Genomic DNA, 16077 nt, shown 5'->3' with positions numbered 1-16077 from the left:
ATATATATATATATATATATATATATATATATATATATAAATGCATGTGTACTGTGTTATATTTCCCCCTGCGCTCCAACCATGGCCGACAATGCTCCTGTGTGTACAACACTTATGCACCAAATTTTCCATGGATTATTCGGCATGGTGGGTTGTCATGGCAACTAGTGAGATGTGTTTGTGATGATTTTTTTTCTTTTCTGTCTTGCCTTGAGAAGAAGGAAGCCAGATGGAAACCATCTTCACCATACTAATTGACTAAATTAACCATAAGTAAGTACAACTGTACTATGTTAAAACGTTGTAGTGGAAGTAGAATCTTATTTAAACAGACCTTGAAGTTTTAAGCAGAATACCCTGCCACGCTGACATAAAAGCAGAATTGCTCTGAAAGAAAAACAAAAGATCTTTTGATTTGTGTGATTTTTGTTATTTTGGAATATCTTTGAAAATATTTCGCCGAAGAACCACTAGTTTCAACACATGCATCCTCACGCACAACTCATCTCGGTGCAAAAGGTGTGATGTAGGTTTATCCGTATTCCACTGTTATGAACATCTCAGGTTGTTTCACAACCTTTGTTCCTCAACATCTACTGCATGTGAGCCGACCCAACAAAGAAAAAAACACGATGCTTTGTTTTCATCCTCTTCTTATTCCCCCGTTTGCTCACGGCCTGGTCTCTCCTCACACCCTCGGCTTCTTTAAACATGCATGGTGTTGTCTTTTTACCCCCCACCCCATCATGACGTATTCTGTTCTTACCCTTTATCTTCGATCTGCATCTGTGCAACACTGTCAGAGTGACAATGTTGATTATGAATAAGAAAAGATAAGCGGATGACACAAATGTCTTATCTTCTCACTGCGAAACGATGCAGTTTGTCTATCTGTGAACTGTGAGATGGGTTTCACACGCTCACAAAATGTGCATGTGTGCAATGGTGTGTCCGCAAGCCTCCTGTTTTCTCATCTCGTACCTCTCAACCACACGTCGACGGGTTCGTGTGTGTGTGTGTGTGTGTGTGTGTGTGTGAGAGAGACAGAGAAAGACACAGCGAGACAGAGACAGAGTGAGAGAGAGAGAGAGCGTGAGAGAGCGAGACAGAGAGCGTGCGAGAGAGAGAGCCAGAGAGAGAGAGAGAGAGAGAGAGAGAGAGAGAGAGGGAGCGAGAGAGAGAGAGGGAGCGAGAGAGAGAGAGAACAGGGATATGTACAGGCGGTCATTGCTGTTTGCAGACAGTCATAGCGAGGGTTGTATAGACGAGGTACTCTACCATGGCCGACCTCGTTCGAAGCCACTGTCACCACATAGCTGATCTGCATATGAAGGTTCCTGTGAATGATGCGACGTAACTGCACGTTTACATTTACTTTGACAATGCACGGGGATGCACAAAGCCATCAATAACATTCCTCTCAACCCATAACACGTTGTCAGTTGTCAGGGTATGTAAAAGAAAGCTACACTGAGCAAATCATTCTGACATTTCCTTGGCATTAATCGTTAAGAGTTTTCTGACTCAGTAAATGAAGTATATCATAGAAAACCTTCCTGCAAGAGAGAGGGCCCTAAATATCCTTTAGTGACTCCCTTAAAATCCCTTAAAATCTCCCATCTAAGAATCTGAAAGTGTGGCACTCAACTCAAGACAGTTTGAAATCTATTGTATTTTAGGCGAGAGTAAGGTGAAGGAAAATAGGCTACCCCTACACACTTGCATAACCATGACCTATAACACACTGCAACCAAAACGGAGAACAAAAGTGGAATGGAAATTGTGCATATGTATATATATCTATATATATATAGATATAAAGATATAAATATATATATATATACACGTGTGTGTGGGTGTGTGAGCTTGCATATGCTATTGTGTAGGATGACACACTGTATTTCAAAGGTGTAAAATAGAGCAGCGGAGGTGTGTGTGTGTGTGTGCGTGTGTGTCTACACAAAGCACAAAACCTGCAAGATTTAGATGTATTGGTTTCCGTCATTTTGCAAACGGTGCTTCTTAGAATGCATTGATAGCACATTGTTTTCTGCTGTACCGCTCACCCACAAGCCCCGAGACGACAATCTCATGGCTAATTGTCAACATCAATACGTAAGAGGGATTGTTCATCATATTGTTCTCTGATAAAGATGGATTAGTCTTCATCAGGCGCTCGCAGAGGGTATAGGTTTGGAGATATGAAATCACTACGATGCATTTGATAGAGCAGGGCGGATGAGGGATGCTAGATTGATACCACCTGCCGTATTGAATTCATTACTGGGGGATCAAATTATTTTCTTTTTTTTTGTCAATGCACAGTAAAGGTCATATGATCTTACCCTTTAGTTTCTGTGTTAGTGGTGTAAAGAGAATGATGCTTTTTTTCTGAGCAAAGAGAGAACAGCATTTTCACAGATCCTCAGAAGAAGTATACCTGCACAGGGCCTAGAGTAGAGACATAACTAAAGTGTGTCCTATTCGCCGAGGAAAGGCCTGCAGTCTTCTCCGCAGGTGTGCACCATGCTATTGCATATGGGTTCGGAATCATGTAATTGGGCTAAGGACCTCCTCTTGGACATATCCTTTAACCCCGAACACATTTAGTCACTCAAGTCCACAGAAAGGAGAGCAAATTGAGCCTAAAGTCTAAACATGTGACATCAGCAGACAAAATGGCAGCGTAGATGGAGGCCGGACCACCCACAACGCACTGTGGTCTCCCTCTAACTGAATGTGGACTGAATTAGATGCTGCCTCGAACTGTTACCCTAGACCTTTTATTAACCACACCAGGACCAAATACATCTGCGGGCTGATTCTGACTTTTGACTCTATCAAGCGTGTGCTTTCAATATTAAGGAAGCCGTGTGTTCAAACTCTCGGTTTTAGGAAGCCCTTAAAAGGGGAGGGTAAAAAAAGATTGTGTGCATGAAGATGTTGCGGTACTACAGAGAGTGTGAGCTGGAGTGTGTTCAGAAGACATACGGTTCAAATTTGGAGGAGTGTGTCTGTTTAGGGTGGGGTTGTGTGACACACATAATGCCACATGGAGAGAGTTATGCTTGCATAAAAGTTATTATTATTGATGTGTGTGTGTGTTTGTGTGTGTGTGTGTGTGTGTGTGTGTGTGTGTGTGTGTGTGTGTGAAATGTCCATTCTAGAGTCAATGCCCACCTAAGCGCTGCAGAAGTGCATACACACATGCACGCCACGCACACACACACACGCACACACACACTCACTCTTAGTCTAGTGGAAAATTACCAGCCTAGACCATGCACGCCTAGGCTATACGGTAACAGGAGCCATGGAGAGAAGGAATGGGCTATTTGTGGTATCCTGCTGACCAGAGCAGAGGAGAGCAGACCAAAGCTGTGGTGAGGCTTGAAAGAGAGGAAAGGAGCGGTTTGTCATTAGGATTTAGGCCAGAAACCTCTATCTCTCTCCCTGTGTCCCTTTCTCTCTCTCTCTCTCTCTCTCTCTCCTCTCCTCTCTCTCTCTCTCTCTCTCTCTCTCTCTCTGTCTCTCTCTCTCTCTCTCTCTCTCTCTCTCTCTCTCTCTCTCTCTCTCTCTGTCCCTCTCTCTCTCTCTCCTCTCTCTCTCTCTCTCTCTCTCTCTCTCTCTCTCTCTCTCTCTCTCTCTCCTCTCTCCTCTCTCTCTCTCTCTCTCTCTCTCTCTCTCTCTGTGTGACCTACTGTCCAACCACCCAGCAGGACTGTCTCGTGTCGTCAGAGACCGACCACAGGAACTTGTCTTGACCTTTACACGAGATGAGCTAAATGCAGTCCGAGCTAGGAAAGTTGTATTAATGGACGTTGCGAATGTGTTAATGGGTTTGAGCATCCGCGCGTGGTTTACAGTGTGTGCCTGCCCATATGTGCACATCAGCGTGTGCTGAACATGTGCGGTCACAGACAAAGGAGCGTGTTTACAGTTAGAAAGCAACATTGTTGTAGCGGCCTATCCCGTTGCCTACCAAAACAGGGATCGCTGGATCGAATCCCCGTGTTACCCTCCAGCTTGGTCCCCGACAGACACAATTGGCCGTGTCTGCGGGTGGGAAGCCGGATGTGGGCATGTGTCCTGGTTGCTGCACTAGTGCCTCCTCTGGTCTGTCGGGATGGCCTATTTGAGGGAGGGGGGACTGGGGGGGAATAGCGTGATCCTCCCATGTGCTACGCCCCCCCTGGTGAAACTCCTCACTGTCAGGTGAAAAAGAAGTGGCTGGCGACTCCACATGTATCGGAGGAAGCATGTGGTAGTCTGCAGCCCTCCCCGGATCGGCAGAGGGGGTGTGAAGCAAGCGACCGGGAAGGCTCGGAAGAGTGGGGTAATTGGGCCAGGTACAATTGGGGGGGGGATCCCCCCCTAAAAAAAGAAAGCAATATTGTGAAAATATACACATTGAGGATTTCGGCATAGTTAACACGTATGCCGCATGTGCAACCAACGTTTGCTTTTTTTTCCCCCCCTCCTAAAGCATCACCGCCCAGAGTATCTGAAGCTGTGTGGCTCATCTTCTCTGAAGGCCACTCTCTGTTACAGCAACAAGGGGGCAGCAACTACGGTTTGCCTCGGCGAGGATGTTGATCTTAATGGCCGTGGTGGCCTGCCACTGTTGAACTGCTTGGGCTGCTTTTATGATTGGCTGTAAAATAACAGAGGAGATGGCCTGGATGCCTTCCATGTATTGCAATCAGAATTTATAAATTGCCCCATTACCCACCTTTCCACTGGTTACTCTCGGAACATTAGCAATTATTTTCACATGGGCTCAGCTCATAAAGCCAATAATCTACTGATTTAGAGCCTTGGGTAAGGAGCTACGCTCAAGGCTTTTGAAAGCTAAAGTCCTTTGCCTCATAGACATTCATCTCTAGCTGCTATTAGATGGGCTTTGTGGGGACCAATTGCTTCTGGGTTTTTCTAAGGCGGGATATTGAGAAAGAGAAAACGAGAGAGTGGTCAACCGACAGACAGGACAGAGAGAGAGAGAGAGGAGAGAGAGAGAGAGAGAGAGAGAGATGAGAGAGACTGGAGGAAGAGAAACAATGCGGGTCTCCAGGCAGACGGAGGAACGAAGCAATAAGGAATAAAGTTATAAAAAGATGTCTTGGGGACTACCGTGGTCCATGTTCAAGAGGTGGTCATGACAGGAAATAGCTCTCCGAGCCCGTACAATGTGAATCATTTTTCAATCCATTTACAGTCATTACTGTTATGTGCTCGTATGAGAGTTTGCTGTGTTTGTTTCTTTGAATCCTTCTGCATGTTCTGTCATTCAATGAGTCTCTGAGGTCGCCGTGTTTCTGCACTCCCCTCTTTGTAGCAGCTCCTATAGTACGCATTTGCAAGTGTATGCTTAAGTGCTTTGCATGTGCTCACCTTTGTGTGAGCACACGCAACTGTGTATCTTCTCAGTATTATGTATGCCTGCAAGTGCATAGAAGCATATGTGTGTATGCATGATTGTGTATGTATGTGTGTGCGTGTGCGTGTGCGTGTGTGTATGCACTTCTGCGGAGCCGAGGCGGGCTATTGCTTCCCAGTCAATGTGTGCTTATGGAGATGGATGGCTGGATAGCTGGAGGAGGTAGTGGGAGGAAAGAGGGCAGAGCTCCTGATGACTGACTGCCTACCCACCGATCATCCCATTACTACACCCCTGAGAGAGAGAAAGAGAGAGATGGGAGGGGAGTAAGATGAAAGAAAGAGAACAGATGAAGTGATGCAGGTCCAGCACATTGAGGGGAGGACAAAATTGATGGAGAGAGATGGGATGGAGTGAAAGTAGGGACAGAGGAGAAGAGTGAAAAGTGATGAAAGATGGGCCAAATAAATGTGTTAAAGATGTGTAGGCTGAAAGAGGGGGGGAGAATTATGTGGATGTGTGTGTGTGTGTGTGTGATTGTGTGTGTGTGTGTGTGTGTGTGAGTATGTATATATATATATATATATATATAGAGAGAGAGAGAGAGAGAGAGAGAGAGAGAGAGAGAGAGAGCGAGAGAGGACAGACAGAGACAAATGAGTCAGAGGGAAGAGTGAAGATAAAAGGATGTACAATATACTGCAGAGAGAGCAATATATAGAGGAGAGGTGGAGGGGAAAAATGAGTGGAGGAAGGGAGAAGAAAGGAAGCGAGAGAGAGAGAGATGATGAAGCGAAATGCTAAACAACAGCACTGGAGAAGGGCTAGCTGGAGAGAGAGTGGGGCAAGCGAGGGACGCAGGGAGAAGCAAGAGAGGGAAATGGATAAGGGCAGAGAGAAAGGAAGTGTAGGAGACAAAGACAGAAAGGAGAAGCACATTAGAGAAAAGAACAAGAGAGGAAGAGATAGAGAAGACAGATGCAGTTTGTTTGTGTATGTAGGTGTGTGTGTGTGCGTGAGAGAGAGAAAGAGAGAGAGAGAGAGAGAGAGAGAGAGAGAGAGAGAGAGAGAGAGATGCTGAGAGTTAGGCTTATATGAGTTCATCCATCACAGGGCTGGACCTCGGGCTTCTGTGACATCAGTGACCCACCACAAGTCCACAACCAACTCATTTGGTCTGAATGACAGGCCGGTATAATGCCTGATGCACTTAGGATGTTGTGTGTATTAACACACACACACACACACACACACACACACACACACACACACACACAGAGTGATCACCCAACCTTTGCAGACTATCTATGACAAGTTACCCGCTGTGCGCTGTGAATTTCGTCGCACAGCATTGAAATGATATAACATTTCATTAGCAGCCTCAAACGGGCATAAAAAACTATACAAGGCCTTAACTGTCTGTCTCAGAAGGCTGACCCTTGGGGAGAGCCGTTGGGCTCAGAGGTCTTTAAAATTCACTCTTATTATAGATATAGTCACTGGGAAGAAAAAAAAATCCAGTGATGCATGGTGAACATTACTTGAACTATAGTGTAACCCAGAACTGCCACTCAGTCATGCCTGAAGAGAGCCGAGTCTTTTTTCTGGTCTCGGAAAGACACAAGACAACTTAAAGTTTAATTAAAGATAACTGTTCTGACTTTTACGCTGACGGTCTGTCTGAAGGAGTTAACAAATTTTGCGGAGACAATTATGTTGGGGGGTTTCTCTTTCCTAGTTCGGTTTCACTTCTGAAGAGCACACATGGAAAGTACACAAGGAGTGAGATATTCACAGTCACGTAACACTGTATGTGAAGGTGCAGACATGCAAAACACCAAAACATATGCAAATACTGACATAGCCGCAAATAGCCACACGCAGACGAGTGTGTGTGTGTGTGTGTGTCTGTGTGTGTGTCTGTGTGTATGTGTCTGTGTTTGTGGTGTGTGTGTGTGCGCGCACAGGCGTGCGCTTACGTGAATGCATGTCTGCACTTCTGCAGAGCTGAGGTGGGCATTGACTCTAGAATGGACATTTTACACACACACACACACACACACACACACACACACACACACACACACACACACACACACACACACACACACACACACACATTTCGTGGTCCAAACCCTTGACTACAAAGTCTATAACGAAGCCTTGGTGTAGGTCTTACCAAAGAGGTTGGAGAAGTCAGCCAAACTGGCCTGCGGTCCCATACAGACACCCACCTCACATGAGCCAGCTACCCAGGCCTCAGTGTTCAGTCTCTGGGTGGGTTGGTCAGGCGGCCCTAATCCAGCCAAGGAGAGGGTGGAGGTTTGAGGAGGGACTTCTCTAGATGTGGTAAATGTGGGCTATCGTGTAAGGCAGTCACTTATTTGGTGCCACAGAGGGGCACAGACGGCCTTTTCTGTTGCCGTCCCTGGTCTCATCTCTCCAGCTAAGCTTATGAGCATAGCTCACCACAGACAGGACACTGGCAAAACCAAAATCCTTGAGGAGTGTTATGAATCCAGTGTTTTATCCGTCATTTATGGAATAACAAACACTCCAAGAACAATTCCAAGAGGATCTGAGACTATTTACAGATGTGGCTTTCCTCCTCGCCCCCCCCCCCCGACATGCCACATGTGTTCATTCACACACACACACACACACACACACACACACACACACACACACACACACACACACACACACACACAGACTCGTTACACCACAGTGGCTTCCCTCATACACACAATACACCCACCATAATGAGCTGGCAAGGACAGCCCAATGTTGGAGCATATATTTATTCCACAGCAATTTACCCATGGGCTTTGACAGCTCATCGTTTATGCCATTGTGCGTTGCGTTGGAGGGCACCACTCCCTGTCTGTCCATTTGTCCATCTGTCTCTGTCTGTCTGTCTGTCTGTCTCTTTGTCATTCTGTCTGTCCGTCATTCTGTCTGTCCATCTGTCTCTCCCTGTCTGTCTGTCTGTGTCTGCCCATCTGTCTGTCATTCTGTCTGTATCCATCTGTCTGTCTGTCATTTTGTCTGTCTGTGTCAGTCTATCTGTCTGTCTGTCTGTCATTCTGTCTGTCTGTCTGTCTGTCAATCATTCTGTCGGTTCGTCGGTCTGTCTGTCATTCTGTCTGTGTCTGTCCATCTGTTTGTCATTCTGCCTGTCTGTGTCTGTCATTCTGTCTGTCCATCTCTGTCTGTCTGTGTCTGTCTGTCTGCCTGTCTGTCCTATGGTGACAGAGGGGACTCTTCTGCCAGGTGAAGTCTGTCTGTCTGTCTGTCCATCTGTCCTCCTTCCTGTCTACCACAGACTAAATGATGAGCTTCAGTCAGAGGAGGATCTGCACTTTAAGGCCAAAATGGTGAAGTTACTTTTTTGATGCTGCACACCTCCACATCCAAGGGCAAATATAAAACACCTGTATTTCAGGTGAAGTACCTGCACTTCCTTCTTTTGGCTCTCCACAATATGGCTTCATGTTGAGAACATGAACCCTCCCTTCTTTTGAGGAATATCAAACCATAGGGGTTAAATCATATATCTTACATTATACATCTACGTATTAAACAGTGGAGGTCGGTTGTCGCTGTCCACAAGTTGTTCATGTTCGAAAATGCGTTTGATTGTCACGTCGATGACTTTTGAATCAGCCAACGATTTTAACTCATCATCGGTGTTAGTGGACTTGATATACTTGATATAACGGTGGCCTTGGACATGTCTGGATGTCTTATTGAAATAATTAGCCGGTCTTAGCCTTTAATCTTATGATATTCCTCTGAGTCATCAGATGAGAGGCCTCTGGCCTCGCTCAAACTTGCCATTCATGCCTTTCACGTGGAAAATAGGAACTGAGCCAATTTCCTCTCTCTCCGTCTGTCTCCCTCCTTGTTCCCCCTTTCTTTTATTGCTCTGTCTCTGTTTCACTCTGATGTTTTCCCTCCTTTCTTTGGTTCTGTCACTGCTGCAGTGGATAACCGAAATGTCATGGAAGGCTGCTGCTTTTGTCTGACTATAATTGCATATTTCATAATGACACTAGGCGGACAGACATAGATAAAGAGAGAGGGATAAAGAGTGAGAGCAAGAGAAAGGAAAATTGTGTCCCTAGAGAGTAGCCTGTGTTCCCAGCTTAATTGATGACAACCACAAGTGAAGTACAGAACCCCTGAGCATTGGGCTGTCAGCGTTTTGAGGAAGAGAAAAAGCTTGGGCTCGCTCACACAGAAATGATGTTAAAATATAAGCTGCAGTCTGTCTGAGTCCTGGCAGTTGTGTAGCCATCGTCTTTTTTGTATATACACACACACACACACACACACACCAATCTGCAGGAGTCTAATTCAAAGACAGTAGTAAACAAAGCCCTCTGCAGTGTGTGTGGTAGTATGCAACAAGTTAACAGTGCTGTCATTCACCATGCCAGTAATAACGTTCGAGATTAAAAAAGAGTAGAAGGAGACATTGCAATTGAGTAACAAGTAACAAGTAATTTACTGGGTTGGTAGATGTGGCTGAAGTCAAAAGCGACGGCATGCTCTCCCAGCTATGATTTAAAAAGGGAGGGAAAAAAAATATGGCTCTTTTGACTGCGTGTTGCCTGAATCTCTCTCTGGGCTCTGGCAAGCAAGCCCGGTGTTAAGTGGCTTCTTGAGTTTATCCAGCGAGGTCGGAGGGAAAATAAAAACATCACGCGAGAGCTACAATTACAGCCCTCGAACATGACAAGCGTCTGTTTTTGTGCTTTTGACTGAGGGCCCACTTTTAATGGCTGGTTCGGGCTGCAAGATAAACAAACAGTCACAGGGTTAGCGTAACCTCGTCTGAAAAGCGCTAGCCAGCCTTAGCCCATAAACCAGCCCCAGCCAGTCAGCCAGCCAACCAGCAGGCCAAGCTAGGCCCTAGCTGCAGAAGCAGTGGTGGTTTTGGCGGCGAGGTGAATTACAGCACGGAGCAAAGCTGTGGTTTGTACACAGCACACTCACACACTTGCTCTCTTTCCCGTTCGCTCTTTCTCTCTCGCACATATTTGTGCTTGCTTTACTCAACGACCTCCTCAAAGTGCTTGCCAACACTTCATACACACAAATGTGTGCGCACACACACTAACATACAAACACACACACACACACACACACACACACACACACACACACACACACACACACACACACACACACACAGTCACTTGGGTGGGCCCTACAGGTGTTCCACTGGTCTCCGCAGTGGGGCCGTCAATCAACATGGTCTTTGGCCGGCGTCTAAACCTACTGACCTCGTCAAGGAACCAGTAATCTTTTAAATGATTGGCAACGAATCCTATGGGGGAACGTAAGCCAAAGGGATCTCATTATACTCGCTATAAAAAGAACCCCATTGGACTCCATTAAAGTGTTGCATCATTCTGTATGCACATCTTCTCCGAGACCCAAGAGCCTAATCAGAGAATAGATTAACTTTTAAATCAGCGCTGCATTTTAACAAGTGTCATACATATATGTATACAGTTTCAGGGAAAATATAACATTTTCTAAAAAAAAATTTTTTTGCTACTCCTGTTATCACCCGCTGTAAATATCACACTGAAAGTGGTTTCAATAAAAGCTGTCATCATCCCTATCCGCTGATGTTTTTTTATTATAACTCGCTGACAACCTCTTCCAGTTGATGCGGATGCACACTGAGTTAACCCAGATATAAAATGTCACTAAAGTTCATCAGAATTGTAGTAACCACACCACTTCGATTTTATCTAGCGAAAGAACATTGGACAGCAGCACCACTCGGTTACCCAGAAGCGCAGAGATGAAGCAACTCTTCTTATCTTAAAATTCTTATTGTGAGGCAGGATGCAGTTGCCAGTTTCGGCGGGTTGATGAAAGAGTAACGTGACAGCTAGACTTGCACGTGATTTCTTGCATAAAAGGAAAATTATCACCTTATTTCTTTTTATGTGAATACTGATTAATAACGGGCATGATGCAGTCTGACTGACACCAATTTATAACAAAAAAGGGACCCGTGAGGGATATCAGTTACAGGGTTATAGTTCACATGGTGTTAGGGTTAGCAGGAGTGCACCTCTAGCACACTTCTGCAGAGCCAACAATAACATGGATACATGCTACATGCGCACATGTTCCCACGAAATATGACCGCATACACCAGCATGCTTTTTGATTCACATAATGTTACTGCATTGTACAGTTACTCGGGGGTTATTTTCCTGTACTATTGCTATTATTTATTTTCAATATATCTTTTCTCCTTTATGAAAATATCTTTAACTCTGTGTTTCAGGCAGTGCTATGTTAAATGTCCTTCTAGAAGACATATCATTCACCCAGAGCACTCAAGGGTTTATTTATGTTTCTTTGGTCACGAAGCCAAGGCAGGATCTATTGAGGAAACATGCTTGAATGGTGTCTCTCCCATGCTTCATTGGCTCTGAAAGTACGCAAACAGGCTCATCTTTGAACGCCCTCTCGTCATTGTTTGTGCTGAGTTTACACCTGCTGCCGTTTCCTGCAACAGATGCATCCATGCTAGAGGGTCAGCGTGTGCGCTCTTGCACACTGTAGTTAGGATACACCCACGCAGCCACACGCACGCACGCTTACAATTAAGCATGCATTCACACGCGGCAGTAATGAACATGTACAGAAAGCAAACACTCACAAGAACGCAGACCGAAAGACAGGCAGATGGACAGATACAAACTAATACACCCACACACCTGCTGCTCATCCTCCTTCGTTGTGCTCTCTTGTTAATGAATGGGAGTCAAATTACTGCTCTCACAATTGGGACTGCTCTCTCTCTCAACACTTGTCTCCCTCGTGTATGTGTGTGTTTGTGTGTGTGAGAGAGAGAGAGAGAGAGAGAGAGAGAGAGAGAGAGAGAGAGAAAGAGAGAGAGAGAGAGAGAGTGATCAGAAAGCTCCCACACACACACACACATTGCTCATTATCAGACATTCTGACTCTTCCTCACCCTCGGCCCAGTATGTCACACACACTCACGCTGAAACACGACACGAGTTCACGCAAAACACTGTGTAATACAGTGCAACGTTCAACCTTTACACCAAAACACCAAGCAGCAACACATCGCTGCAATGAAATTTTATTCGGAGACGTACTATATTTTTTCAATGTATGTCTCACTGTGTTTGCGTCCGACTTTTAACACACAAATGTAAGGAAGAGACAAAAAAGACACAGAAGGGGAAGAAAGGGAGCGATGGAAAGAGAGAGAAACTGCGCAATGGTCTGCCAAGAGCAAGATGCAAAACTAGACAGACAGATACTTCCCGATTCAACCACATTTCAGGTTAAAAATAACGAAAAGGAACTGTGAGCTACTGGGTCCTTCTCTCATGCTACTAAAGCGTGCGTGCGCGCGCGCGCGCGCACACACACACACACACACAGAGTCAAACAAACACAAATCGCACAGCCGTGTGGTGGCTGAGGTATTTCAAGTCTGTTTTGACACGGCCTCGTCTGTGACGCAGTCTGTGTTGTACCATAAACTGTCTCTGTGCTGAAGTGACCTCCACCACCCCCACCACTTCCTCTGTGCCTGTGTGTGTGTGTTGCATCTCCCTCATGACTCTCTGACTCTAGACCTGAGCGGAGCACAGTGGAGCAGAAAAGTCTTCAGAGGAAAGACTGCTGTTGAGAGTGTCTACATCTCACAAACAAAGGCCACCTGGCTCCTGCTAGCATAGTGGAAATGTGCTCCTCTTTTCTTTCTTTTTTTCTACGATGACGATTGTGAGCTAATAATGAGGTCTGCTCTCTTGGGGCCTACATTTTCCCCTTACTAATGTGTTGCTGATGGCGAATACATCATTCATATATGTTAAAAAAATGTAATGTTTAAAATTTGGTTCAGCAAGTTTTTACACATTTGTTTGATTAGACCCGCGTTTTATCCTGACATGAAGAATGTTACACCCTGAAATAAACATTTGTTAATGTGATTTTAAAATATATCCTGTTCGACCCTAGAGCTAAATTAATGCTTTATTAATGTACCATTAATGATGTGCTAATGATATGGTAATGTGGTGATCTTATAAATCATTAATGACGCAGAATAGTTTGATTACATTTAAATGGCCCAAATTAAACTGTTTCTTTAAAGGGGGAGTAAACCTGTTTTTACACTTGTCGAGCTGAAAACATACTGCTATGAGCCAAAGATGGCTGGACAAATTAGCCTCACAAGAATTTCAACAAAACCCTTGATGTATCTCATGGCTGCACTGAGAGAGACCGATGATTGATGGTTTTTCTATGTCCGCGGGAAAAAGCACATTATGATGACCCCCCCCCCCCCCCTCTGAGTTACCTTAATAATGAGGGCATCAAAACCACTGCAACCCATGTGACGTGGCGACACAGGTCCAGGGCGAGCAGAAGGCTAAAAGCTAGCGTTAGCTAGCTGAAGTGTTTGGGCTCTCGTTTCCGGCCGGCACATGGCCGGCAGTGGCGCTAACGCAGACCTACTGACAATTTTGTCGCGCGCGTTTGCTCATTTCTGGGCTCTCCGTGACATCACTTGCGCCGAAATGAGCGGGGGGGGGGGCGCAGTAGAGGGTATCAGTCCAAATCAGGCGGCGCAGTGCTAGTTTGGTGTCAAATAAAACCAAATAGCACACCTGCGTCTCCGTCTGCTCGGACCACGTTTCAGTGAAGACGCGGGCGTTGCGCGGTAGTTTCCCGGTTTTAGGCGAAGGCGCATTATGCATAGACTTGTGCACTAAGACTAAGCATATACTTAGTGCTGCTACTACTTCCGGCTGTGGCGACCCCTAACGGGAGCAGCCAAAAGAAGTAGTAGTAGTAGTAGCAGCACTAAGCATAGACTTATCCAAAACCACACACGCCACGTTTGTGTATGTTATGTTGGCCTATTTCGTGAATAATTTCAACTAATGACTACTGTCCTAAACCTTTTTAATCACAAAACGAAATATCTGCACCTGTATCATTGTCTTCGAAATATACCACAATGTGCGTCATTACGCATGGAAAGCATGACGGGGATATCAACACTTCAATTAACCTCATTCAACCTGAAAGAACGAACTGATTTCCTGGGTTTATCAATCCGTGATCACAACTATCTAAGGTCTCCTGCTGTGTTCATAGCATGCGCAGGAGAGAGACAAAGACAGACGCTGAGAATGAACACACGTTAAACGGCAGCCTGTCAAATAATCATGTGTGCGTGTTGTCTCATATCACTTTGGAATTTGTGTTAACATGATTTATGTGAAGTTGGCGACTCCGCACCTCCCGAACAAGAACACCAGTTTCCTCCTGGAAGAAGCTTTTCCGCGTTAGCCGGTCTGGGCTTCCGCCGTCCATTACGAAATCCGTCATGTCAGAGAGCGCTGCTTTTAAAGGAAATGAGAGGAGGTGATTTGATTGGCCATAATTGAAGACCCCCCTGCCCCCCCACTGATAATGTATTCCTTGTAATCCAACCATTTTACAACTGCGCCACCGTTGCGCCCAATTACCGCCAGCGCAGCATGTCCCAAATTAGTGTAAACTACTAATAATATACGGTAGCCCCTAGCTAACGGGTCTGACCCTTTAGCCGAGCGGTTAGTGATGTCGCCTTGTGGTGCAGTACACCCCGTATCGAATCCCGCACCGGGCAATTAAATAACCGGTTACATTGGTGGCAGCGGTGGTATTCGATACGTGGTGTACTGCACCACAAGGCGACATCACTAACCGCTCGACCAAAGGGTCAGACACGTTAGCTAGGGGCTAACGTGTCTTATTAGTAGTTTACAGTCGTCACCCTCCCCGTAAGCGCGCCCTCGCGCTTTGTTATTCCCGCGCTCCGAAGAGACTTCTGAGGATCTGCGCACTTCCGGATCCCACTGCTGCCACCAATGTAACCGATGGTTTGTAGATGTCGCCTATACTGTATGAAACTATAAAATAACAAATACGGAGGTTCCACTTTCACACGAGGACCACTTTATTTGGATTCTTCCCCCAACACAACTCCACAGCAACAACACTGCGTACAGCACTTCCGCTCTCTCTTCAGCCTTCAAAATAAGAGCTCAAGGCATATACTGTGGCAACAGCGTATAACAGGAACTTAAAATCACTAACAGGCTAAGTCCAGAAAAATAGGTTACATTAGCAAAAGTGTTGGCCACACCTTAGCTCGACTTGCGCCTTCTACACCCGTTTATATCCTTTAGTCGTGAACACCATCATCATCCTCTACATCTACTCCACTTGATCCTTTTTCGAAACGTGAGTAGAACAGACTAAAACAGGTGTATACCCACTTAACAGTAAATAAATATACTGTATAGCTATGTACAATCTGGCCTTGTGTAACCACACCACAGCACAAGCATCAGTCACCATTATTATGTAAGGTTACTTTTGAAATATAATAGATTGAATTTTATTAGTTTCCAGATGGTAAGTTGAAAACCTCATTATTATCAATTAAAGTATACTTGGCGAGATTTTCACCCCTATCAAGTATGCAAAACTCTCACGAGGCCTAAAGACATGGTAGAAGGGTGAATTTCTAATCTATTAAAGTCCCCTTTGGTGTGTTTCTGTTTTTGAACTGAACGTTTTTTTGGGGGGGGGGGTTGTAAAATAACTTCTCCCCCAGCTTGGTCAGGCAT

This window comes from Lampris incognitus, chromosome 4 (assembly GCF_029633865.1).
Source record: "Lampris incognitus isolate fLamInc1 chromosome 4, fLamInc1.hap2, whole genome shotgun sequence".
NCBI classification, from domain to species: domain Eukaryota; kingdom Metazoa; phylum Chordata; class Actinopteri; order Lampriformes; family Lampridae; genus Lampris; species Lampris incognitus.
Note: the sequence above shows the minus strand (reverse complement) of the source record.